Genomic DNA, 26,457 nt, shown 5'->3' with positions numbered 1-26,457 from the left:
AACATCCAATGATGTATGAACCTGCATATTATAATGCGTTTCAACAATGATATACGAGGTTCTAAAAAGAAAATTATATAGGTAATAAATAATAATTCTATCGTCCTACACTATCGTACAAGATGCATCACATAAATCAAATCGTGTATAAATTTTTTTCAATTCATCATTCTTGATGTCGACGATTGCATTATATGAAACCCACTCGGAAACCGATCTGCAATTTTTCAAAAAAATTTTTATTTTTTCGCAAAAATGTTCAGAATAAACATTTCATTTTATGATTATGTGAGTGAGAGAGAGAGAGAGAAAGCAGTACGAAATTAATAGAGCGAACTATGAGTCATTAGAACAGAATTGTAAGATGTAGACGAAAGTAAAAGTAAAGAATATGGATGAGAAAAAGGAAAGAAAAGTTTAACATTTTCGTTTTATTATTGAAATGGTTCTGAGCAATAAAGGAATTCATTCGTGTACGATGTTGATTTTATTTTTTAAAAAATGATTTATCTTAATAAAAAAAGATTTGGTTTATATAAGATATATGTATTATATATATCTTGTTTAATTTTTGTTCGTAAAATATCTTTAAAGATTTTAATTGGATATATTAAAAGTTGATATACAAAAATATCGATGGAGACAAAAGGCAGAGTGCAAGTGTAAATTTATAATTGCAAATAATTGAATTTGCAAGAATTTAAATTTATAAAAATTTTAATCGAATTTCTAATAATTCAAAATTTTTAATTACAAATAATGAAATTTGCCAGAATTTAAATTTATACTGCAAATAAAAATAAATTATACCGAATGAATACAAATTTTAATTGGATTTGCCAGAATTTATTGCGACGAAGATAGATAGCCTCGCTCTTAGCCTTATTCTTATTTCATCCAATCAAAATTTAAATTGCCCATAATTTGATACATAAACTTTAAAAATCAAAATTTCGTATAACAATTTATTTTGATCTCTAGAATATCAAATATCGAACGACGACATGCGTGGTAATAGGGGAAAAAAATCCATTATAAAAGTACATTTAAACTTCTCTTACTCCTTTTTCTCGCGAGTTTAATCGTTACAAATAATTTAGATTCTAGATTCAAGTTGCGGATAAAGAAATCTTCGGACGAGTATTTTCTATGCGCAAGAGAAAAATAAGAAGGGAGAAGGGAGTGGAGACTCGACGTGGTAGGAAATAAGACGTGGGCTGGATCCGCGCCAGATATTTATGTCGATGCCACGCGATGGCAAGTATACTCGTGTCGGAGGAACGACCGTGACATTGTGGATGGTAAGGAGAAAAATTGTGGAAGGTTCGGTCGAGAGATTAGAGATATGACTTCTTTTATTACTCGTGATCTGCTCCGCTCTCCTTTTATCTAAAACGCTCTCTGCTCGGTATTATTTTCTTTTTCAATGTATTTTTCAAGATAATAATTTTTGTGCTCGCTTCGATTATCAAGCGAAATCGGAATTAGAATTTTTATAGTAATATTTTAACGATTTATGCTTTTAAAGGGAAAGTTAATTTTAATTTTTTTTGTATAACATAAAATTAAGAAATTCTATGTATTTTTCTCGAATAAGGTAAAAAACTTTAGTTTTTACGCGCGCGTGTTTCGAGATGATAAAACATTAGATACGAGTTTTTCGTCATTTCAACGTGAAGATTATTGGGATTAACGTGATGATGCACTTAGCATTTAGAAGAATTTCCATAAAATCGTATTTCAACATACGTTGATTCAATGGTTTCCAATTTGTGAATCGCAGCTGTCTTAAAGATTGCTAAATATTTTTTAGGAATAATTGCGTTTTTATTACTATAGAGTTTGATATTTTAATATGTCATGTCATGCATATTGATTATTCATCCTAATAAAAATAATTGTTTGATAAAATGATAAATCGTTTTAATTTTTAGTAATTAGTTAAATTCAAAGAAGAAAAATAATTGTAATTTGAATATTACAAAAAATGGATTGCAACTGAAAATTTACTAAGTGATCACGAGATAGAAAAAAAATTGTTGTCCAAATAATCTAAATGATTTATAATTGTAAAATAATTCGTTTTTCATTTTTCAACATTTTATTAATTGAGTTAAATACGATTTCTCCAATTGCAGGAATAAAAATCATCGTTTTAAAACTATTTAATAATATTATCGAATTAAAGTTTTATCGTACCATTTTTGTTTTACTTATTTATCATTTTAAAACTTTGCAATTCGTAAAATACAATATTTTATTTTTATTACAGGTTATTCACGTGAAGTTTTAATTAATTCGATTACTATTTTTATCGTAAATAGTTTAAATTTGCAACGAATTTATTATAAACAAATTACATGTTTGACCGTAAATTTTTCAAAAAAAGAAAGATCGTAGATTCAAATATTCGTATATTAAATATTTCTACAATTAGAAGTAAATAAATAAAGTTAAACTACACTCAATTTATTAAATTGTTGATTTTATTAAAGAGCCAAGATTTTTTTTCCAAATCTCCATTGAATTTCTTAAAATTCAATAATAAGATTACAATCATTTTAATTCTCGCGAGGTGATAAATTTCTAACGAAACAAACTAATAATATAAGAAATTACGTAGCAATTAGCGTCACTCGAAACTTGTCATGTTACACGAAACACAATATACTTGGAAACTCAATAGATTATCCTCATCTAATTTTCATCAACTACAAAGTTCAAAACACGTTACTCGTTATTATCCCGATAAAATATTTTATCGCAAATAAAAGTATCGTTTTTCAAAGTTTAGAGGAAAGAAATATATTTTTGACCGAAGACAACGTGACTTTTCCGTATGCACAGATTTTCGATCCAGTTTTGATAAAAGATAAATTCTTGCTCCAAATATTGAATCATCGTCGAGAAGAAATTTTAAATCGTGTAAATTCGACGTAGAAAAAAGTGAGCTGTAAAACGACTTAAAGACCTACAATAACTCGTGCATCTTCTCTGGCAATTTTTTTACGTGCACGCATCAATAAGTAGGATAAACATTAATAAAAGTTGTTTGGAGCGTTGCTGGTAATTTTGTAAATGTAAACTGGGGGGAAAGGAGAGCAAAGGATTACCGAGAGACACTGTTTTCGATCAAAGTTTACGTAATACAAATTTCTTCGAGTTCGAGAATATTAAACTTCTCTGAAATGAAACAAACGAAGGAAAATATGGAAGTATAAATTCACTTTGAAACAATTTGCAAAATTTTGTTGAACAAATTATAACGAACGATAAAGTGTATATAAAAAGTATCGATTTCATTTTGGATCAAGAGGCATGTAGATCAAAAGGTGAAAAAATTATCAATTAAAATATTATTGCATTATTATTAATATAATCCAATCGTATCATGATTATTTAACGTGTTTCTTTTAATTTATATTCCAAACTTGAAAAATTAAAATAACACTCATTTCACGAATTTTTCATTCTACGATTATTGCAAAATTAATATTATAATATTAATATATCGAGATGGAAACGTGAGACATATATCTATATCATTTTCACAAGATACAGCTTTTTAATCATTTGCACATAAAACAGATGTTACAGATCGTTCTGCGCTGTTAAAACGGGACAATTCTTCCGAGAGTCAAAGAACGAAGGAGAAAAGAAAGAAGAAGAGCAGTTGCACGAGACGTCTGTGCAGCATCGAAAGGATAATGGAATCGCGATAATCCGCATTGGAAGAAGCGATTGGCCAAAGGCCCTCTGGCCAGTGTCCAGCCTATGCCACGAGTTCGTCGTGCATATTCTCCCCTCAGACATAATGCTTCTCCGGCCAAAAACGCGGCCAGACGTATTTATTTCGCGCGAAAGAGCCTGCGCTCGTCCATATCCGTTTACTCGGCCACGAGCCTTCCAAACCGTTTTGCAACACGCGAGGCCACGACATTGCCATCCTTAAAAAAGATCCTCCAAATCGCGTGACTGGTGACCATCCTCCATCCTCGTGCTCCAACATTTCCCTATGATTTCTTTTTCCTTTTATCGGTAAAGTAGATTCCTATTTATCCTCTTTGCAATTATATTACTGCATTCTCAATAAGATAAATTTGACGTTTTTTTTTCTTTTAGGGATGAAAACGCACAGTTTTTGAATTATGTGATTTCTTTTTTTAATCATTCTAACGGTCTATTGTTATTAAAAAAAAAAATTTCGGGTAAAATTACATTCGAAATATAAAAAGATATCGATAAAATGATATTCGTGAATCGAGAGGGAATCGATTCTAGAGCGACAAAGACAAATATTGGAGTAGAAAAATATCGGTTTGATGAAGCAAGATGGAGATAGCTCGAATCTTTAATTAATTCCCCCTTCCTCCATGTTAGATATGTAGATTATAAATCATTTCCATTTATTGTATGGTAATATATTGTATATTATTAATTGCAATGACTTTCTAATATTGTCGAGTCATAAGTGATATACATATGTACACGTATATTCGTTATTCAGTTTGATTTCGATATTGCTTTGAGTTTTTTTACTTCATCATCATTGATTAATTTAATTATTATTATTATACTATTCTTCTATTTGTTGTTTCTTGTCAAATAAAGAATATATTAAAAGAAAAAAATAACAAATGTAAATGTAACATTATTTTTTTTTCTCTTCTTTTTTAATTAGCAGAATTTTTAATATTACAATATTACTTTTCACAATTTCGTATTTATATCGAATAAAAATATACACGTTTTTGGATCTTTATTACATTTCAACTGTACTTTAACAACATATTATTATAAATTTTTCTTGTTTATCACACATATATATATATATATATACATTCAATATAAAAGATACAAAATACTAAATCAATATTTGCATCAAAATATTTTTCTTCCTATCAATATTATCAATTGAGGTTAAAAATTCAATCTTCCTCGTTATTTTAATCAGATGGCTTATTAAATAACGAGAAAAATTGATACATCTAATGTTGCCACGAGGATTATTAATAACGAATAATATAAAAACACAATCATCGAGTTGAATCAAAGTTGAAAGCGTGAAATCCTGATCGATTCAGAATTAATCGGTATGGTTTATTTTGTAAACGAGAATCCCTTCACGCGTGAGAGGATTAAACGAATGGTGCTCGAGGGATGCAAAACTTGTTTTAAATTTTATCGGAATTTTATGGTTGAATCAAAGTTGAGGAAAAAATATTGGAAAATGAATAAAAGTTATAGTCGTATAAAAGAGCCAAAAGTACCCTAGAATCGAATTTATTTTGTGTATTCATATAATAGATTATTAAGGGAGAGGGGGAAAACAAATTCAATCATCTCAACTGAAATAATCTGGTTTTTGTTATATATTTTTTAGATTTGCATGCGAAAATTTTGAAAAAAAATGTTGCCATGCTATAAACTTGATAATCTGTATCGAAGAGAATTTTTTCAGAATTTTTTTTTATAAATGGTAAATGTAAAAATACAAAAGAATTTCAATTGTCTAATAGATAAAATAATAAAATATAGAATAAACAAAAAAAACAATTTTTATTATAAAATTAGAGACTTTGTATCTTTTTAAACATAGAATTGCACAAATTTTTTAACATTTTAAAGAAAAATAATTCTCCATTTGTGGAAAATAATTTTCCATTTCATGCTTTCCTAATGCCAATGATTTTCCAATATTATATTTTGTTGAATCTATAACACTCAAACCACTTCAATCTCTTAAATATTTTGATTTCAATAGTTAATATTAAATACATGTTTACATTATTGATATTATTTTATATACGTGTTTGATGCCTAATTGTCAAATTGAATTTTTTAAAATTTCCACTCTGATAAAAAATACAATTCTGATAATGGAATATCAACAGAACTTTAAATATTAGAATAGAAATAAGATTAGATAGATTAAGATATTAGAGTATTTAGATGATAAAGTGTTCTAGTATTACATTGTTTAATATAACATTAGAAATTTTCCATATTTATATAATAATATTTTTATTTAAGAATTTTCTCTATATAGAATAGAATTATATAGATTATTTATGATTATTTTTAAGCTACAATGATGTGCTGGTACAAGTTTTTTGGTATATATGTTAAATACATTAGCATAAGTGCCCTGTTCAATCTTACAAAGAAGCCATTCAGCATTTTTTGTGAGATTGAAAAGGCTTCATTATCTTTCTAACAGTAAAAGAAACTACAAATTGAGAACACGAATCAGGTAAAGGCTACTTGTAAAACATGGTAAGCCTATTTTTGTTGATTTTCTGGTTTTAATCCTGCTTGGTGCTAAACAAGTATACTTTAATATGAAATAACTAAAAAGAGAAATTTGCTTGATTCAATTATGTATATGTTTTAAAATAATGTATATGTAATAAATAATTTTAATTGTTACTCATTTTAGTTTTAATTGTATTATTGATTATATGCAATTTATTTGTAATATAATATGGTTTTGTATTCTTATTATATTGAAATTATATTATAGCAAAACGGAAAGTTGAAAAGTTTTATAATTAATTGTATATTTATTCAATAGATAGAACGTAAAATGTTAAAGCACTTATAGAATATTTTTTTGAGTATCGATGATATTAAATTTAATTTTTGTAAAGAATGAAAAATGCGACCTATTATAATTTTCCTTAATTTTCAAAAACTATAATCATTTCTCAAAATTATTCCAATTCACAATCAAAATCTCCTTCCAAAAAAAAATATCTAATAAGTACTATCATCATTCACTTTTTATTTTATGTTTAAAACTTGTACAATTTCATCTTCCAACTAAAATTTTTAAATTCAAAATTTCAATTATTTCTTAAAACAATTTCCATGTACAAAATTCTGTTAAAGAAGAAGTATTAAATAAGTATTAAATATCATCAATTAGTTTTCATTCTATATAAAATAAAATTATACATAAATTTACATTTTAATTTTCATTAAAATCAACTCACAATCATTTTCCAAAATAGCTCCAAGTTTTGGATAAACTTTATCAAAAAGTATTATACCATAATAAGTATCAAATCTCATCATTCATCTTCATTTAATAAATAAATTTACATTTCAACCTCCACGATATTTCATTTCACAAAATTCTTCCCTCTTAAAAAAAAAAAAAAAGAAGTATCAAAATAAATATCAAATATAAGTATTCTTGCTACTCTATTAAAATAGAATTCGTATATCTCATCATAAATCTACATTTCAACCTCTGTCATTTAAAACCAATTTTCAAATCCAAAACCTGAATCATTTCCCAAAATAACTCCAATCCACATACAAAACTCTTTTTTATATAAAAAAGAAAGAAGCAAATAAATACCATCATTCTACTAAAATATAAATTTTGCAACTTTAAAAAAACCAATTCTCAACTTCAAAATCTCAAATCTCATTTCCCAGGAACTAAAATATTGAAACTATAATACATAATCACAAATTTCAATCTCCAATCAAAACCAATTCTCAAGTTCAAAATTTCCAAAAAAAAAAAAAAATCAGTTTAATCCAGACGGTAAAAATTCTTTCTTATCAAAGAAATAAGTATACCGCATACACTGCAGGGCAACCAGCCCTTCACAAAACTCTCACCACGGCCAAAAGTCGCATAATGCACATACACACACACACACACACACACCTCATACGAATTCTCGCAAACCCCATCAAACCGAAAGCAAGAACCCCAAAGTACAAAAGAGGAGAAAAACGGGCACGTTGGATCAATTCCATTCAACCTCGTGGTACAACAAAGAAAGAGGGGGGAGGGAGCGTGTATGAGGGGCAGAGAAGAAACGATGGCGGAGCCGAGGGAAGCCCCATCGACGTCGTGGTCGCCGCCATCGGGGCATAAAAACGCGGGTGTAACGAGATTTGTCATGGAAGTACTTGCGCCGAGCAAGAAGAAGCCGCGAGAAGGAGGGGGGAGGGCGAGGGGGAAACCCTCCAAGAGGGTGGCTCGAGCGGAGGGTGAGCACCGATAGGATAAAGGGAGTGCGACCAACCGGCGAACCGTCCTCTGGAAAGAGCTCTATGGAGCGGAGCATCATCCAGATATGCAGAAACGTGCAATAATTTTCGTGCTGCACTTCAGCACGAACCGATGTCGGTGTATCGGATACGTGTTCGTAGGGGTTTGCGGTTGCTGTGTCTAGGTTGCACGTGCATGTTGAAATGGGGTAGTGTGTACAGTCGCTGTAAAAAAGTATATTTTTTTTTTTTAGATCGCGTCCTAGATGTTTTGGTACATTTTTATAGTAGCAAATTGTTTATTATATCTTGTTGATGTTCATGAAAAATTAAATTTTTAATGAATCGAAGAAACTGAATCTTAAAAAAAGATTTACTTTGTTTTTCAAATTTGTTGTGTACATTATATATACATATTTGGATGATTTTTGAAATTGAATCTTAAAGATTTATTTTATTTTTGAAATTTATTATTAAATTGTATATATTTTAGATATTTTGTGATTTTTGAAATTGAATCTTAAAGACTTATTTTGTTCTTCAAATTTGTTGTGTACATTGTATATATTTGGATATTTTGTGATTTTTGAAATTGAATCTTAAAGACTTATTTTGTTCTTCAAATTTGTTGTGTACATTGTATATATTTGGATATTTTGTGATTTTTGAAATTGAATCTTAAAAATTTATTTTATTTTTCAAATTTATTATGTATTTATTGCATATATTTTATGATTTTTTAATTTTTTTATATTTTTCATGATTTTTGTAATTTGATTGTAAGTACCATGATATGTAAATATTTTGTAATCATAATAGAATTAATGACTTACACTTTATTAGTTGTACTACAAAGATTGGCTGGTATAAAAGAGGATTGATTCTCTTGCGAGTGAATGTACAGACTGTTGGTAAATTCATGGAACAGATCGATTCTAAACGACACGCATAAAAGTTTATATACAAAAATGTCGGTTGAAGCTTACTTATTAAGTTATAAGCAATTCAATTTTAGATGGAGACAGAATTCTATCTTTGTCACATTGCTGTTTTGCTCTATCTCTGTCTCGCTTCATCTAATGAAAACTCAAATTATTTGTATCTTAATAATTATTCAATTTTTCTATTTGTTTCAATTTGTAGAATTAATTGCTCAAAGATATTTTATTCTAAATATATCCTATTTATTGTTTTCTATATATAATGTGATTATGTAATATGATTTATCTTATTAACTTTCTTCAGATTCTTTAACAATTTCAATATTGAAATTCGAAAATTGGATTATTATTCGTGATTAAAAATGATTTACTTGAATTTTTTGGAGATAGCACTGAGATTTCGAAAATGTATTGAAAAAAGTGACAGATTATGATGCAATCTTTATTGCAAATGTGTTGTTATTCTTTAAATATTTTTAGTATAAAGAGTATTCATACTTTACAAAATTTTTCACTATTGAGAAATAATTATTATAGATATAATTGCTTTATCAATGAAATAAATTATAATAAAATCAAGAAAAATAAATTTCAAAAATATCTTTTATTTCTGCCTGTAATAAAATTAACATAAATTAATTTTGATAGTCAATTTAATAGGAAATATTGATAAAATAATTTTTTTTTGAATTTTTTTCATTCAAAAATATACAATTTAAAATTTTTTTTATGTCATTTAATTTTCCAAGATATTTCCAAAATATCTTCCATTTTGATTTAATTGAATTCAAACGATAAAAGAAATACTATCAAATATTTTTTTAAAGAAATTTTTTTTCTTTAATTTCATAAATTTCATTTAAAATTATGCGGATTCAGCACGTGCTGTTGTGTAAATGAGATTCAGTATTTCACTCGAGACTGGTATATTTTAATACTGAATTTATTAAATGATCAGGTCGCGTGATTTCTTCTTGTAAATTCAATCTAACCGCACTTAAGACCATCTCATTGTGCTATTTTTGCACGTTAAAAGGTTTATCTCATTAATGAGAAGATAAATATATAAGAATTACATTTTTACAAATTAATTAAAAGATATTTTATTTAAAAAACTTTCTTATATGATATATGAAATATTTATTCTATTATCATTCAATAAATTTTTACACGTTCATTAACAAATAACGTTTAAATTAATAAGAAAGAATAATGAAAATATAAATACATTTAAAAAATTAAAATTATGCAATTTTTTTTACTTTAAAATATTGAAATATATATTTCTTTCATAAAAATTTTATTTCTATTTTATATTTAAACTTGGTTACATTATTAATAAATATAGAATTTATTCTGAAAAAAATTCACTGAAAATCTTCTCAGGATTTTATTTAATTATACATACGTTTTTTCAATTAGCATAATCTGAAATACTCGATAAATGAATACGAATATTCAAGAGATTTTCAACATCATTTTTTATTGTTTTATATTAATTTCGTATTAATTGTAAACATAAGAAATCAGTTTAGATTTTGATTTTATATCTAATGTTAATTTACTTTAAGCTATATTTTATAAAAAATTTTAATTATTAAAATTTTGTATAATAATATTATAAAATAATAATTTTCAACTCAATTTGTTCTTCTTTTGTCTACCTGAAAAATAAAAATTCCAAGCTTAAATTTAATTCTAGAGAACAATCTTTTAAATATAATTTTTTATTAAAATCGAACTTCAAATATTCGTATTATAGAAAGGAAAAAATTTTTAAAACAATTCACACTTCTTCCCAACAATTTAAATCTCAATTCCAACACCAATAACAATTTTATTATTTATTTTTCTCTCATATTCCATTTCAGGGAGAAGAACTTGAAACTTAATACGTCGAATAATTTTTAAAGTGATTCCTATTTTCTTCCAGAAGTTTCAAAATATAAAGTTTCTCGATCCTTGAATCCAATTTCTAAATATAAATCCAAATTAAATTTCCTCGACACGGCCACGATTTTACATTACGTAATTATCGAAATAATTCACGTATTTATTTTGTGAAAAAGATTAAATTTTTTCAACAATTTTCACCAATTAATCTTCGTTCTTCGTATTCCTCTCAAATTCGATTCAGTCACAAATACGACTTTGTGCACTCATATAACGTAATCTAACGCTAATTTTAACGTACGTTAATTTCGTACTCATCGCGTATTCGAGTTGATACATAATTATACGATATGCATAATGTAACTCAGAAATACGTGAATTGAAATACGACGTGGAACAATTATATAAACCGTAATTGTTTACAAAACAACGTATAATTGCATCAAGTACAGACGATGAGTCGAGAAACAAGATAAATGAATATAAACGAAAAGAAGAAAAAGATGCGAATCTCGAATTTCACATCGAGATTAAACAACGTGTAACGATTTCTCTTACGATAAGATCTTTAATTACGATCTTCAAATTTTCCTACTAATAAAGCTCTCTCAACAAAAAAAAAATTGGTTAAAGAGGATCTTCTTTTCAAACTTTCCTCAATATCCCATTACACTGGAAACCGAAGTTGCAAGTTCTATCTAAATTGGAAACATCAAGCGCCCTTATAGACAGACAAAATCAAAGATCCAATCTCAATAATAGCCGAAAATAAATCTATTTTTCTTTCATCAAGAAAGATGCTACACCTCCTCGTGTATTCCAATAATAGAGAATTCAAACAATTTCAAAGATTTGGGTCAAAGCAAAAATATCGATTCAGGCTTATTTATCAAGTTATAATGTAATTTATAAACTTCGTGCGAAGTGAGATAAAATGAGATAGATTTAATAATTATTTATATAAGAAACTTTGATAATGAAAGTTTTCAACGTTCGTTTATTTTAATGTAGTTTTATAGGGAAGGCAATAAAGAAGAAGTAGCAGAAGGAGAGATAAATTTATTTAAGAGGCGTATATTGAAAAAAGGTATTAAAAAAAAGTTACGTTACTCGACAATTATATTGAAATAATTTATTTTCGATTGTTATTTTCAATACCAGTATTACAACTTGATAAAATGAATGATCATCGAAATAAATTTCTCGTATTCGTATCATCGTACAGAAACAAACTGCTAACAATTATGACGTATTATTTAAAATAGATACCATTATTACAAATAATTATTTGTACTTTATAATTTATTCCAGATTAAATAAACGAGCAAAGTTTAATTTCAAGTATCGGGCCAGATCGAATCTTCCGAAAGGAAAAAAAAAAAGAAAAAAAAAGGTTGAGAGATACTGGAGCCAACACAATGGCGCGCCACAAAAAGATGTTCGAACAGGGCCAGGCGCGGCTCGTTCCGTGTCTAACAGGGACGATTAATTGCTAAGACGTCGGACATTAATTGCCGGTGCCGCGAGCACGAGCCGTGCGACAATTAATTACGGATTTAGACGACGATCGAGAAGCAAGGGGGGAGATGGGTGGATACGGTGGAACAGGTGAACTTCGACACGGTAATAGGATCGTAATAGATCGTGAAATCGTCCGAATAACTTCTCTCTCCAAGCCTGACTATTTCTACGTCTCGATCTCTCGGAGCCAAACTCTTCGTTTTGTATAATAGGAAGGATTGCGTGTGTGCGCATGCGCGTGCGTATGTGTCACGTGAGGAAGGAGGAACGAGGAACTTTTTGAGGCTTGAAGGTTTAAATTTAAACGAATTTGAAATCGATTCTAATTTAATTATTGTGTGTGTGTGTGTGTTATCAGTTTATAGATTCAAAATGGATCGAACTGGAAATCGAGTTAGTGAAAGTTTAAATGTAAACGAATTTGAAATTTTATTGATTTTGTTGAAGTTGATTGTGTGAGTTTCGATGATAAAATTATGAAAATGGAGTTTATCAATTTGAAATGGATTATTTATCGTAGAGTTTCGATGGTAAAATGATGAAAATGGAGTTGATCGATTTAAAATTGATTCATTCTATTGAGATTAATTATGTGTATTAGATAGGATTTAGATTCTGGTTTATTGTAAATTAAAATTAGAGAATTGTAGAGCAAGTGAATGATGCAACTTTTTGAAGCTGGAGGTTTAAATTTAAGCGAATTTGAAATCGATTAATTCTAATTTAATTATTGTGTGTGTGTGTGTGTGTGTTATCAGTTTAGATTCAAAATGGATTTCAGAGGAAGTCGAGTCAGTGAAAGTTTAAATTTAATTTGAAATTTTATTGATTTTATTGAAATTGATTATGTGAGTTTCGATGATAAAATGAAGTTTATTCATTTAAATAGAGAATAGATTGTTGTTAAATTAGAATTAGAGAATTATATAATGGAGGATGGAACTTTTTATACTTGGAGGTTTAAATTTAAACGAATTTGAAATTCAGATTAGTTTAGATTCCGGATTATTGCAAATTAGGATTAAAGAATTGCACATTGTAAGATATAGTTGACATTTTGTTTTTATTTGAAAATTTACATTTAAGTGAATTTATAATTTGATTAATTATGTTAATTGTGCATTCTAAAAATGGAATTTATTATTTTAAATTCTGCATTATAATTCGTGGTGATACGTGACGAGTTCGTAAATTTTGTGCAATATTATTATTAATAATTGGATTTCAATCAATTTAATAATATATAATTTAAAAGTCCATTTATAAGTGATATCATTTATGTGTATTAATGTCGTCATGTATTGACTTTAATCGTTATATTCCTCTTCTTTGTTCGTAAAAATAGTAAAAAGGAAAAAAAAATCGTCCAATATCGATTAATTCATAATAGTTATCATTGGTTTTTACTTTCTCCATATTATATTATATATTATATAGTGTATAACAGATGTTAACATTTTTTCTTAATTAGAATATATTTTAATATATAATATTCGTTTCATTGTTCAAAAAAATTAATATCTAATGAAAGAAATAAAAATGTTGTACGTTTCTTCTCTCTCTCTCTCTCTTTGTTTGTTTAAAGCAAAGTTCACATTCGAAAATCAATCTTATGAAACTTTCAAATGTTTTCATAATATTTAATTAATAATGGATAAGTGAAAAAACCGAGAAATATTGTAATTTTCATTATCTAAGATATTGAAACAACTAATATTGAATTATTTAATTTTAAATAAGAAATTGTTTACTATTATATAGCAGATTACACGAAATTAAGAGTAAAATTTTCTCCTACAAAAATCAACTTTAAAATGATTCAATGGAACGTTAACATTTAAATCATTTGAAATTGCACTTTTGTTTCAACTGTGAATGTAATTAAAGAAAATTAAAATTAAAATTTCGAAATCGCATTTATGCATCTTTCCTTTAAATAGCCAACCATTAGCTAAATACTATTCTAAGTAAGTAAGTAAGTAAGTAAGTAAGTAAGTATATCGCTCTAAATACGACAGAGATTTACGAGCACATGACACGAGCCCATATATATCCGCATCTCCCAATGCAAATCCCAAAATGCAAATTGTTTTTCCTTATTATTACGGTGAATAAACCGTAAGAGACAAGAGAAGCCATATTTCAATTCTTTCTCCGGATATGGTCGCTTTCCTCTCGAACGGAATGGGTCAAAGGAAATATGGAGATTTATCAACTCGACTCGATCCATATTTTTCGATGCGCCGCCGCAACGAAACGATACCACCTCGGAGTTTATCGGTTGCGAAACAGGTAGCTCGACGATGCATTGTGCATTTATTCATCGGCGAAAAAATAGAAACGGATGGCCGCCCATGGCACAGGCGAAGGGAAGGAAGTTCAAATTCTTGGCAGCTGATCAGCCTGCCTCTCTTAACGGATCAACCGTTTCAGCTTCCCCTCTGCTGCTTTCAAACTGGCATTTTCTTCTCTCTCTCTCTCTCTCTCTCTCTCTCTCTCTCTCTCTCTCTCTTCCCCTTCTATCGATTTCTTTTAAATCTTTGTCATTTTAACACGAGATTGATGCGAAATGGTAAATTTTCTATAGAAAAGTTCAAAAGTTATTTGAAATTGTTGAAATGAACGAATTGACGAATTTTAAGATTTTGTTATTTTAAAAAAAATTGGTAAAAAGAGAAATTTTTGATAAAAAAAAAAAAATTCAATTTTATTTGTACGTTTGATAGTAATTTTTTATAAGAAAATTTAAATATATATATTATTATTATTAAAAGTGATGTAAGTAGATATTTTCAATTTTTGAGCCTTTAATTCTGTACATTATAAAATTTGATATAAAAATATTCAGTACGTTTTTGTTTCTTTTTTAAGGAATAAATGATAATGCAAATTTATATTTTTTATGCACGATTATTCATGTATCTATTAATATTCTATCATATGATATTTTGCCCAATAATTGATACGTATATTCGTTCAATTTATTTATTCATTAATTTTTGTCTAAAAAATGGTTATTTATATTCCTTTTTTTTTTCTTTACACAATAAATCGAATAATAATGATTCTTCGACAGGTCATAAATTTTTATTGTACAATTAATACGAATTGTATAAATTACAAATATTACTTATTTTTATTACCTTCGATTTATGAACAATTTTTTACACCTTGTAATTAATTGAAAATTATTTATATAGATAAAATGTTTAAATAATAATTTGTAATAATAATTGACATATCATAATATCGTATAATACGAGAAATATTAATTTTTAAATTAATATTTTATTCTATTGTAATTTATAATGAAGTAATAGCTCTAAGTTGATGAATTAGACTCGTTTTTCACCTAGTTTTCTTAATCAACGTCAAATTGAGCCTGTAATAATGGTTACGTCACAAGTATTCCACTGTGCCGATTGAGGAGGATTAAATAGCAGAATCGATGTACAGTATCGTCCATAATTATTTGAACGATTTCATTCGAGGAAATAAGAAGAGGAATGAAAAAAAAGAAAGATTACTTTTTAAAATATAAAAATGTATTTTACAGTAGATAAATCGAACAATTTTCGAATATTAAGGAGTATATTCATAAAAGAAATTTAATTTAAAAAAAAATTAATTATTCTTAAATTTATTTTTAGATCGGATAATCGAAATTCGGATAATCAATTTTCTATCATACAAGTTTTTGGTTATTTTTATTTATATACAGCGTACATTTTTCTATTTTTTGAATATTAACGAATCCGTGAAAAATATATATACACGAGTATTATTAAATATTCAATCAATATAAATCACATTTTTTAAAAATATATAATTAAAAAACTTATTTATTATTTAACCTTTTAATTGATCGATTCAATTAAGTGATTATTTCAACAGTTTAACAGCGACTTCATTGATTTGTTAACTAAATATTTAAACAATAAAAATATTCTTGAATTAGTGATGAATTTTCAGAGAATGTAAATTACGTTTGGTCTTCCATACTTCGCGTGTTGTTTCGAAAAATTGAAAAAGAATAACAGAGAGCGCGACGAGCGTTTACGTAGATGTATTAGTGGAATACACAAGATATATGCGCTCTCTCTTGGTTTAACTTTTGCAATTGACAAATGATTACTGTTCGATCCTCGATTTTTTTTTCCTTTAAAAAAATGTAGGATTTACGCGATAAAAGCGAAAATGAAGCTAATTCGTATAATTGAAATCGTTAGAAATACGTTGACATCTAAAAATGTCATATTAGATTATAATGGACTTGTGTGTAAAATGAACATGAAAGAGAAAAAAAATTCCAATTCGTTTTCCATTTAGAATTCAATAACGGGCTGGAATTAAGCAAACTACGTTTCAAATTGAAACGGGGAATAACGAATTTGAAATAGCGTTTTCTTCTTTCGTTTTCAATAATGTTTGTTGCAATTAACCGAAATATCGATCTGTTTCGAAATAATAACGATTTTTTCTTTTTTTAAATAAAACATTGTTTCATCGTTTTTCCATTTTCCGTATTTCGACCATTTTCAATTTCGCATAAATATTTTTCAACAAATGTAACAAATAATCACGAAATTATCGAGGAATTTTTCTTTGCCATTTTACATTTAATTGGATAATAAAATTACCTGTCAATGTTAAACATGTTTCAAGAAGTGAAATTCGTAAATGTGAATAAGAATTTAAATTATATTGTAATTTACAAATATAAAAATGTTAATATTATTATTATAAAAAAATAATTTATTTTTAATAATGTTTATTATTTCTTATATACTAATATTTCAATGATTTATAATAAATACGTATAACTATATATATAAAATTTTCAATATATTAAACAGAAATTATTAAATAGAAAAATCATATGATAGAATATTGATAACATGTTTATCCGTATTAATAAAAAATTTAAAATTTATAAAAATCGACATAAAGGATAAAAGTTTCATTTATCAAAATACGAATACACGTAAAAGGAAAGAAGAAGGAAAAGGTACGAATATAAAGTTCACCAAATTCCATCCTCAATCTTCGGCTCGCTATGTTAAACCGGAAATGGAGCACCGAGAGAGGTCGAATTTCTTTTTTCGCCTTGGCTATCCATGACCCGAGTCAATAATAAATCGGTTAGCACGTGTGCCAAGAAGATGCCACCACTCTCTTACGAGTTTATTTTGTTTTCGACATGGATACGTTTCCTCGATAGGTTACCATAAAATAGTACAATATAATAACGTAGGAAAACATACAGGAAAAAAAAATGGAGAAGAAAAAAATAAAGAAATCCAATAAATTTAAATTCGTTCTTAAAACTTCTGAAGAATCATTTTTCTACATGTTTATCCATACGATACTATACCATATTATACCAAATTATATTATTCCAGACTGTATTATATTATATCAAACCACAGCATACTACTGGAACTACTCCATATTATGTACAAAGTACCATACCATACCAAGCTATATCAATATAATATTTTATGTCATACTATAAAATGCCATATTACACCTATTATATACTATATACTGTCATATTATCTAATATGGCATTTCATATTAAACTATTTCACGTTGAATCATATCGCTACATTATATTATATTAAGCTACATCACCTTATACCAAACCTTACACAAATATACTACGTACCATACTTTATGCTATTATATCATACTATACACATCAAAATAAACTATTTTATGATATATCAGCCCAACGTATATACCATACAATATAATATCATACCATATAATATATCATATCACATATGAACTATTCTATTATAATGTACACTATGTACAAAATATATTATTAAAATATACTACTATACATGCAATATATTACCGCTACATATTAAGCAGCCAAAGTAATATTATATCAATATTCCTGTTTTCCCCTTTTTCGACCGTGAAAATATCCTCGAATGAACGAGTTCCTCCTCGAGTTCCACATTCAACCCTCTCCACTCGAGTCGCGATATTATCCACCGGAACACGGGCGAGGAAACTCTCTCGAAAGGACTCTCGTTTACAAGCGACGATCCTGGTTTTATTGCCGCCGAAACCACGAGGAGAACAAATGCACCGGACGAGATAAGCAATTCTGATCTTCTATCCCCGGGTAGCCTCTCGACAGGTAAGCGATTTTTTTTAAGGGAATTTTGGGAGAGGCTCTATTTTATACAACGATTTTGTTATTTCAATGAATGGAGTTTGGGAGTTTTCGAATTGTGAATCGGTTATATTTGAACTTGTTTCTCGAAACTGTGGAGATTTTAATGGGCACAGAGAAAAGTTGATTTGAAGATGAATTGATGGATTGATGATGAATCTTTCGAGATATTTTATTGAATTGTTTGAAGTATGAAAGTATACTTTTTCGTTTAAAAAAAATTTTTTCATTAGAATTATAAAATTGTAAATTGCGTTTAAATATTAATAATTTTAATAAATCATGCATAATTTAGAGAAAAATGGAAATTGTGCCGCTTGATTAATTTAAATTAAGAAAATTTGTTTAATATTTTAAAATTTCAAATTTAAAAGTTGTGTTGTAATATTAAATTTCGAAGTATTTAGATTTTTAATCAAGCTTAATCGAACTTTCAAAGTCTAAATTTGCAAATCGTTTAGTTTTTTCAAGACGTTAAAAATTTTAGTAAATTTTTTTAAAATTCGATCCATTAATAAGTTAATTCTCCAGAAATAGAATTTTATTCAATCTTGTAGTTGTAGTTGTTAAATGTATAACTAGTACTTCATCAAATTGCTTTTTTTCGAGTAGTAGAGATTTTATTGGAATTCGCAGAAAATCTTGTTGAAGTGGTGAATTGTGCATTGTTACACTGGTTTCCCTTTAGAGAATGAAAAATTAAATCTTGTAGAATTCGAAGTTAAATTTGCAAATTGTAGATTATTAAATTACTCTCTTTAAAAGAGGAAAAATTTGATTGAATCCTCTATTTGAATTCGTAAATTGTACCATTAAATAATCAAAGAAAATTGTATAAAACTCCTTATTAAATTACAATAAAAAAATACTAAAAACATGTAGATATAAACATTTAAAAAAAGTTTTTAATAAGATTGATTTCAAAATTATGAAAAATTCAGAGATACCGATAGAACTTAATTCTTAAAACTTTTAAAAAATTAAATATAATACAATGAATACAGTCAAAAGCGATTCTTTAATATAATTTTTTTCTTAAGAAATTTAATGTATGGAATTTAATGTATTCTTGGAAGATTGATTTCAGAAATCAAAACAAATATAAAAATTAGTTCAAGTTTATTTATTAAGACAAAAGCAATTTAAATTTCTAGATAAAATGGAACTTATTTTTCGTCTCGTTGAAATTTTTTATTAAAACTTTATACTTGACATAATTTATGAAACTTTATTTAGAGTAAAGAATATCACAAAGTAGATATCAAAAAATTAAAATAATTTCAAACAATCAAAAAAAAGCCAAAGATTCACAAGATCACGAAAAATTTAATATAATTTAATGAAATTTTATTCAAAATAAAGTAAAAACGAATAACTATTAATATAAAAAAATCAAAATATCAAAAAATAATCTACAAATAAACCGATCTTAAAGCGATAAAAAAAAATAAATTTATATCGAGAACATCAGAGCCTAATCTAATGAAACTAACTTATAATGAAATTTTAAAATAAGATAAATAATATTTTAACACAGAATATTAAAGAATTATCTACAGATACCAAATCAATCAAAAGAAGTGAAAAATTTACATTGAGAACATTGTACCTTAATTTAACATAATTTATAATAAAATTTTATTCAAAAGAAATGAACAATTATCGTAAAATAAAATATCAAAAAATAATTTATAAGTACAAAACTGAATTTGGAAACAACCAAAAAAAAAAAAAAAATTCATATGGAGAATATTATTTCAGAATCTAATTAACCTAAGCTAAATTATAATGAAAATTTACTTAAAATAGCGACAAACAATTATAATACGCGCAGATAAACAATAATCTAGAGATACGAAACTAATCTCGAAGCAAGAAGAAGTATAAAGAAGTATAAAGAAACCTTAATCAAAATAAGTTAAAAGCAATGAACAAAGTCATAAAATATCAAAGAATAATCTACAAATACGAAACCGATTTCGAAGCAATCAAAAGAAGCCAGAAATGGTGACAGAATCTCTAACCTATAAAGAAACCTTAATCAAAATAAGTTAAAACCAATGAACAAAGTCATAAAATATCAAAGAATAATCTACAAATACGAAACCGATCTCGAACCAATCAAAAGAACCCCCTCCCTCAAAAGGAAAAAAATCGAAAACATCATTTTAGGCGACAGAGTTTTAACTTACAACGAAACCTTAATCAAAATAAGGCGAAACCAACTGCCATAAAATATGAAGGAATAATTTACAGACACGAAATCTCGATCTCGAAACGAAATCGAAAAAAAGTTCCAATCATTCGAACAACTAACCATAAAATACAAAAAAAAAAAATATCAAAGAACAATCTTCAGATTGCGAAGCAAAAAAAAAAAAATCCGCAACGTAATCACGCATTTCGAGTTCAAACGAGATGCGACTTCCGGGCACGGGACGAAGGCGTGAGAGGGGGAGGTGTCGCTCCTCGTAAATATCGATCCCGATAACTGTCGGAAAGGAAACAGCACGAAGGGAAACGCAGCGCGAAAGGCGGATCGACGAACGACGCCTCACAGATTTACAATCTCGGTGTGAATGCGAGCCAAGACGACACTATTCCTCGTTGCCCAGGGGCTTCGACAATTACGATTTTTATTTTCGTGCCCGCCACTGCTAGAAGGAAGGTATTTTCGTCGGACTTGGATTACCATCCCAAAATAAGCGAGCGCCGCGCAGCCACGCAACCCGGTGTTGTAATTAGAGTGGACACCGATCGATGATTTCGCTTAATTGATCGAGTATCACGAATTTTTTTTGCGTTATTCGTTTCGGAATTTCAGGTATATGTGACTCTTAATGATATCCAATTTACGATGGGGGAAAAAAATGAAAATAAATTTCGGTGATAGACTTATTCGTTTATTTTAGTTATTTTAGTTCATCGTTATTACCGATAGTTGGTAAACTGTATTAATGTATTCGTGGAGACGCTTTTGGAGAATCGATTCTGGAGGTTATAATGTCGGTTATGTTATCGACTTATAAATAATTTAGCTTCTTCAAAGATACTGACACACTTTGTGTTTAATTTTATTTTAAAATTAAAATTATTCGGAATAAAAGAAAAAATTAAAATTTGTTGAAGAATGCTCTTCACTGCAGAATGTTTTAATAATATTTAAGAATCATTATTTTCGAAAGTATTGTAATGGTGCCTTTTGATATATGTTCCTAAAGAGATTAAATTTAGATGAAAATTTTTATCTCACTTCATTTAATACAAATTTCAATTGCTCACAACTAGATTACCAAAATTTGTACAATTTATGGAAAATTTACGAAAGATACGCAATTATGATTAATATAAAAATTTTAATTTTCACAAATATCTATACCTAACTTAAAATTTAATAAATAAGAATCCATATATTTGTAACTTATGACTTTAAGATTTCAAATCACATAATATTATAATATACGATTATAAATAAATAAAAAAACCTAGATTAATATATTTTAATACAAAAGATAATTTTTTAAATATTTTCAAGATTTTTCTTTGTATTTTTCATGATAAACTTAACAAATAAATACACTACAGTTATATACACTATAGTGTACAACATTAATTGGACCAAGCATGCATGGTTCATACCTTCTTCCCTAGAAAGATACGCGTTTCTCATACACTTTTCCACAACAGTTATCCTTTCATTTTTGTTAGAGACATTCTTCTCTTCCAGTTTGCATGAATTTCGTGAGCTAAAATAATAAACCACGAAGAAAATCTCAACATTTTCATTTCCCAAATATTCGTACACCAGCAACCCCTAAATTCCATCTGACGAATATTCTTAGGTAGATGGAAGAGGGATATTTCGAAGGATTGCGAGAATCGTGTCCGAGAACGCTAATGACGATCTTTCGGGCTGGTTTCTGGAATTCTGCACACGATCTGCACCAGATCCGCCCGTCCTAGCATGCAAGCACGCTATGCAAGACATTGCTCACGCTCTTGATTTACGTTGGAATCCAAACAAGAGAGCTGGACATAGAGATACATCTCGACGATGAAATATTAGATTGTCCCAAAATTTCTTTTCGTTATTTGCATCGCGGTTCGAGAAATATATAGTCCTATTTGCTCTCCATTGATATTAACACGTTTATACATGTATCTCTTTCATGGTGAACATTCGTCATTATTAATTTTATCGCATTCAACGAGGACGATTTATTTCTTTTTCCTAAATCTATTTTGCAAAATAAACTAATTAATTAATGTCGCAAAATTGTTATTTTATAATTAGAATCGATGATCAAGTTTGATTTCTCTATAAGAAAAAAAAATTATTTGACGATTAAACGTCATCTTTTTCTATATATTTTTTCATACATCTAAATAAAAATAATTTTGAAAGAGTAAATACTCAATCTCGTTCTATTATTCTAGAAAAACGAATCTGTAAAAACACGACAGGCCAATATATTCCATATTTCTTATGACGACGGCGAGAACGGTGTAAATAGTGAGGACGATGTTCCAACGTGAAATAAGCGCGTCTGTTGCAGAAGTGAGCGTGAAGGATAGTGTTTTTGGAGTTGCATATGCATCGAAACACTTTGCTCGAACAATAAATTGGTCCTCTTGCGTCGAGTTGTTGGAAGACGAACGAGCAAAAACGAAATTTGTAATCGAATATTATGATAGGGATAGAAGACGTAATATTAAGGAAAGAGAATGAAAAATAAGAGCAAAATTCTTATGATTTTTATGACATTCGTTGAATTTTTATTAAGATCTATCTATCAAAGGAAAGATCAGGAGAAAATAGCTAAGAAATTGTTCTTTCTTCCAATTTTTCAATATTTTAAATATTCGTTTATAATTAAATTTAATATGGCGAATAATTGAGATTCCAACATGTTAATCAAGATCTCTTTACACGTGATGATGAGCAAATGTGAATGAGCAAATCGTGGAAATATTTCGCGAAAAAGCAATATGCAAATAAATTTTCCATCTATTAATTATATTAGAAATATAGGGAGAAATTTTTAATATTTTCTACAATGACATTTGTTAAAATTTCAACAAATTTTTCAACAAACCATTTGAAAATTATTATTTTCATTTATTTCATAAACTTTGTAATAATATAACATTTTCAGTAAATAATGTTCTTTATGTACAAAAATAATTTTGAATGAAAAAATTATATTATAAATTAATTAATTAATATACACATTTAAAAGAAAATAAAGCATTAAAACTCTCAAAAATTAATTTTATAAAAAGTAACTTTTGTGTACTTAAATTCAAATGATTAGGAACAAGCATTTTTCAATGTTAAAAAATAATTATACAATTTTGATTTATTCGTTTTATGCTTGTATATTTTTCCCCTAAAAATTTTCCAATAGATATACACCTAGCTTCCTCTACACCTTCCTTATGGAAATTAGCAATTAAAGTTAAATCATAGTTCTCTAACGAAGATATTTGAAAGGAAATTAAAAATTAATGAAAATATTCATTGAAATTATGATTGAAATATTGACGATTAATTTTTTACTTTGAATTTAAACTTTTTAACTATTAAATTAGAATTACGTACTTACTTTTCTCATTAATAATTTATTATCAAAAATTTTAAGAGAGAAAAGAAAATTAAAAATTCTATTTAAAGAACATTTCTCGAATTTAAGATCAAATTACTTTTAATCTTTAACCTATCTTTTCTTTAATTTTCTAATTTTATAGAAAAATTTATTTATTTTCTAATATTAATCTCTCTAAAATATAAACTTATTATTAATTTTTATAAATTTACATATTATATTTGCTTTGCTTTCATTTCATTGTAATTTTCTTTTTTTATCTATCTAATTCTAATTACCTACGTGAAAATACGCGAAAGCAAATTTTTATTTATATCAGGATCAACAATATTAATAATACCATTAGCATTGATATATCTGAATCAATTCGATATCAGAATTGTAACATCAATACAGACTTTACTGCGTAAACGTGGAGCAGAGTGACAAATGTGTGTTTTTGTGCAACATTATGCAACGCCTCTCTTTGATTTATCTTTACAACCTTGTCTCTCGTTAAATCACATTCTTGCGGAAAATCCATCGTTATGTTACATACAATTACGCAATCACGTGAATTAATCGATTTTCCTTATTCGTTAAATAATTAGAAATTACATCAATAAATAATATATGACATATTTTAATAAATTTATATTTACATGTATACGTAAAGTGATTAAAAAAAAAAAAACTCGACATTTGACTTTTTACGCGTGTATTACCCGCTTATTACAATTAATCTGATTATCATATTCAATAATACACGAATTAAATATGAGAGATTATACGTTATATAAGATAAAATAATCGTACGAAGAATTATGTAATAATATATTTAACAAGTTGTAAAATAAAGAAAAAATATTTTTTAATGATTATGACGATTCATTATGTACGAATTAACGAAAAAAAAGAAAAAAAAGGGGGAAAAATTGTTACATAAAAATAAAGTAACTGTATGGACAATTATATAATATTTACATAATAGGAGAAGATTGTTGAGAAGATTCAAAATAATCATATGAAATGTTATACACTTTAAAAAATATTTATTGGATTATTATTTTATTTTATTTTATTTTATTACTTTGCTTCCACATTTTCTTTATTTTTTTTATTTTCATTCATTAAATTATCACAGCTAAGACAAAATGTTGGTTACATAACTAACAGGATGCAGTCAAAAAACTAGGGTAACTGTCAATTGCTAATGATGAGTTTAATATCTTGTAGGCGTTCTATGAACAGTGTGTATATTCATTAGATAAATGAATAGAGTGTTTAATAAAACTAAGAATTAAAAAGTTGTGATGAAATAAAGATTAAAAGAAAATCACAAAGAAATATGTAGATATCATGAATAAGTAACAAGTCTTGTTTATAATAGAATCGATACTATCTGCATTATCTTATTCCAATAAAGTAATCAGACATATAAAAGTAGTGGAAATAAAATTTAATTTGCAATTGATACTGCACATGTGTATATGATATATATAGATGATATAAAAACTTAAATTTAAATTATTCTATTGTGATATTAGCTCACCCAAAACCTTTTTAAGAGCTAATTTTAAATAAATTTAAAAAGATAGTGAAAAAAAATATAGCAATGATAAAATAAGAATTCTATTTATAATATTTTTTTTTAAGTACATGTAATACAAATAAAAAGAAAGAAAGAAGTTTAAAACAATTATTCACTGTTCAATTTCAATTAAGTTAAAACTGTTCAATTACAATTAAAAATATTTGAAAAGTATTAATTTAACAATTTATAGGAACAATTGAACTAAAATGTATTTTGATTTAGTTGAAGAATTTTTAGATATATTACAAATTTGTGTTATCACATTAAAATAACAATTTCATCACAACTATGTGATTATTTATATAGAAATGAGTCATAAAATTAGTAAAAAGCGATAATATGCATTAAAAAAAATGCAACTCTTTACAAAATAATATTTGAAAATAAATTATTTTTTAAATGTTCAGTATTAATCGAAAGAGGTATTTATCGAATCAAATAAATTGTTTTAAAAAATTTTCATCAAAAATATTTTTTTTTACTTTCGATTTCTAAAGAATTTGAATATTTTTATAATAACTTTACTTCTTTTTTATTTTAGTTCAAATATTTAAACAATCAAGTATCAAATAAATATAAAATAAAAAATATTAAATATCTATTATAATATATTTCTGAAAAATTGATTCTAAAAAATAAATATTGATGTATAAAAATATGAATCGAAGTTTATTTATTAAGTTAATAAATAATTAAAATTTACAAATTATTATATGAAGC

At 26.8% G+C, this 26,457-nt stretch overlaps 1 protein-coding gene and 1 long non-coding RNA gene across 19 annotated transcripts in view; one reads left to right on the top strand and one right to left on the bottom strand.

Moving 5' to 3' along the window:
- LOC108002506 (poly(rC)-binding protein 3) overlaps positions 1–26,457 on the bottom strand; it is a 441,044-nt gene that overhangs the window by 84,427 nt on the left and 330,160 nt on the right. The gene's annotated exons all lie outside the window — the stretch shown is intronic.
- Positions 1,172–4,635, top strand: LOC133667097 (uncharacterized). The gene is made up of 2 exons (XR_009832250.1): positions 1,172–1,301; positions 3,589–4,635. It is a non-coding gene; the product is annotated as an uncharacterized LOC133667097 (long non-coding RNA).

Source organism: Apis cerana, linkage group LG12, assembly GCF_029169275.1.
Source record: "Apis cerana isolate GH-2021 linkage group LG12, AcerK_1.0, whole genome shotgun sequence".
NCBI classification, from domain to species: domain Eukaryota; kingdom Metazoa; phylum Arthropoda; class Insecta; order Hymenoptera; family Apidae; genus Apis; species Apis cerana.
The sequence above is the reverse complement of the archived record's forward strand: the minus strand, read 5'-3'. Positions and strand labels throughout refer to the sequence as shown.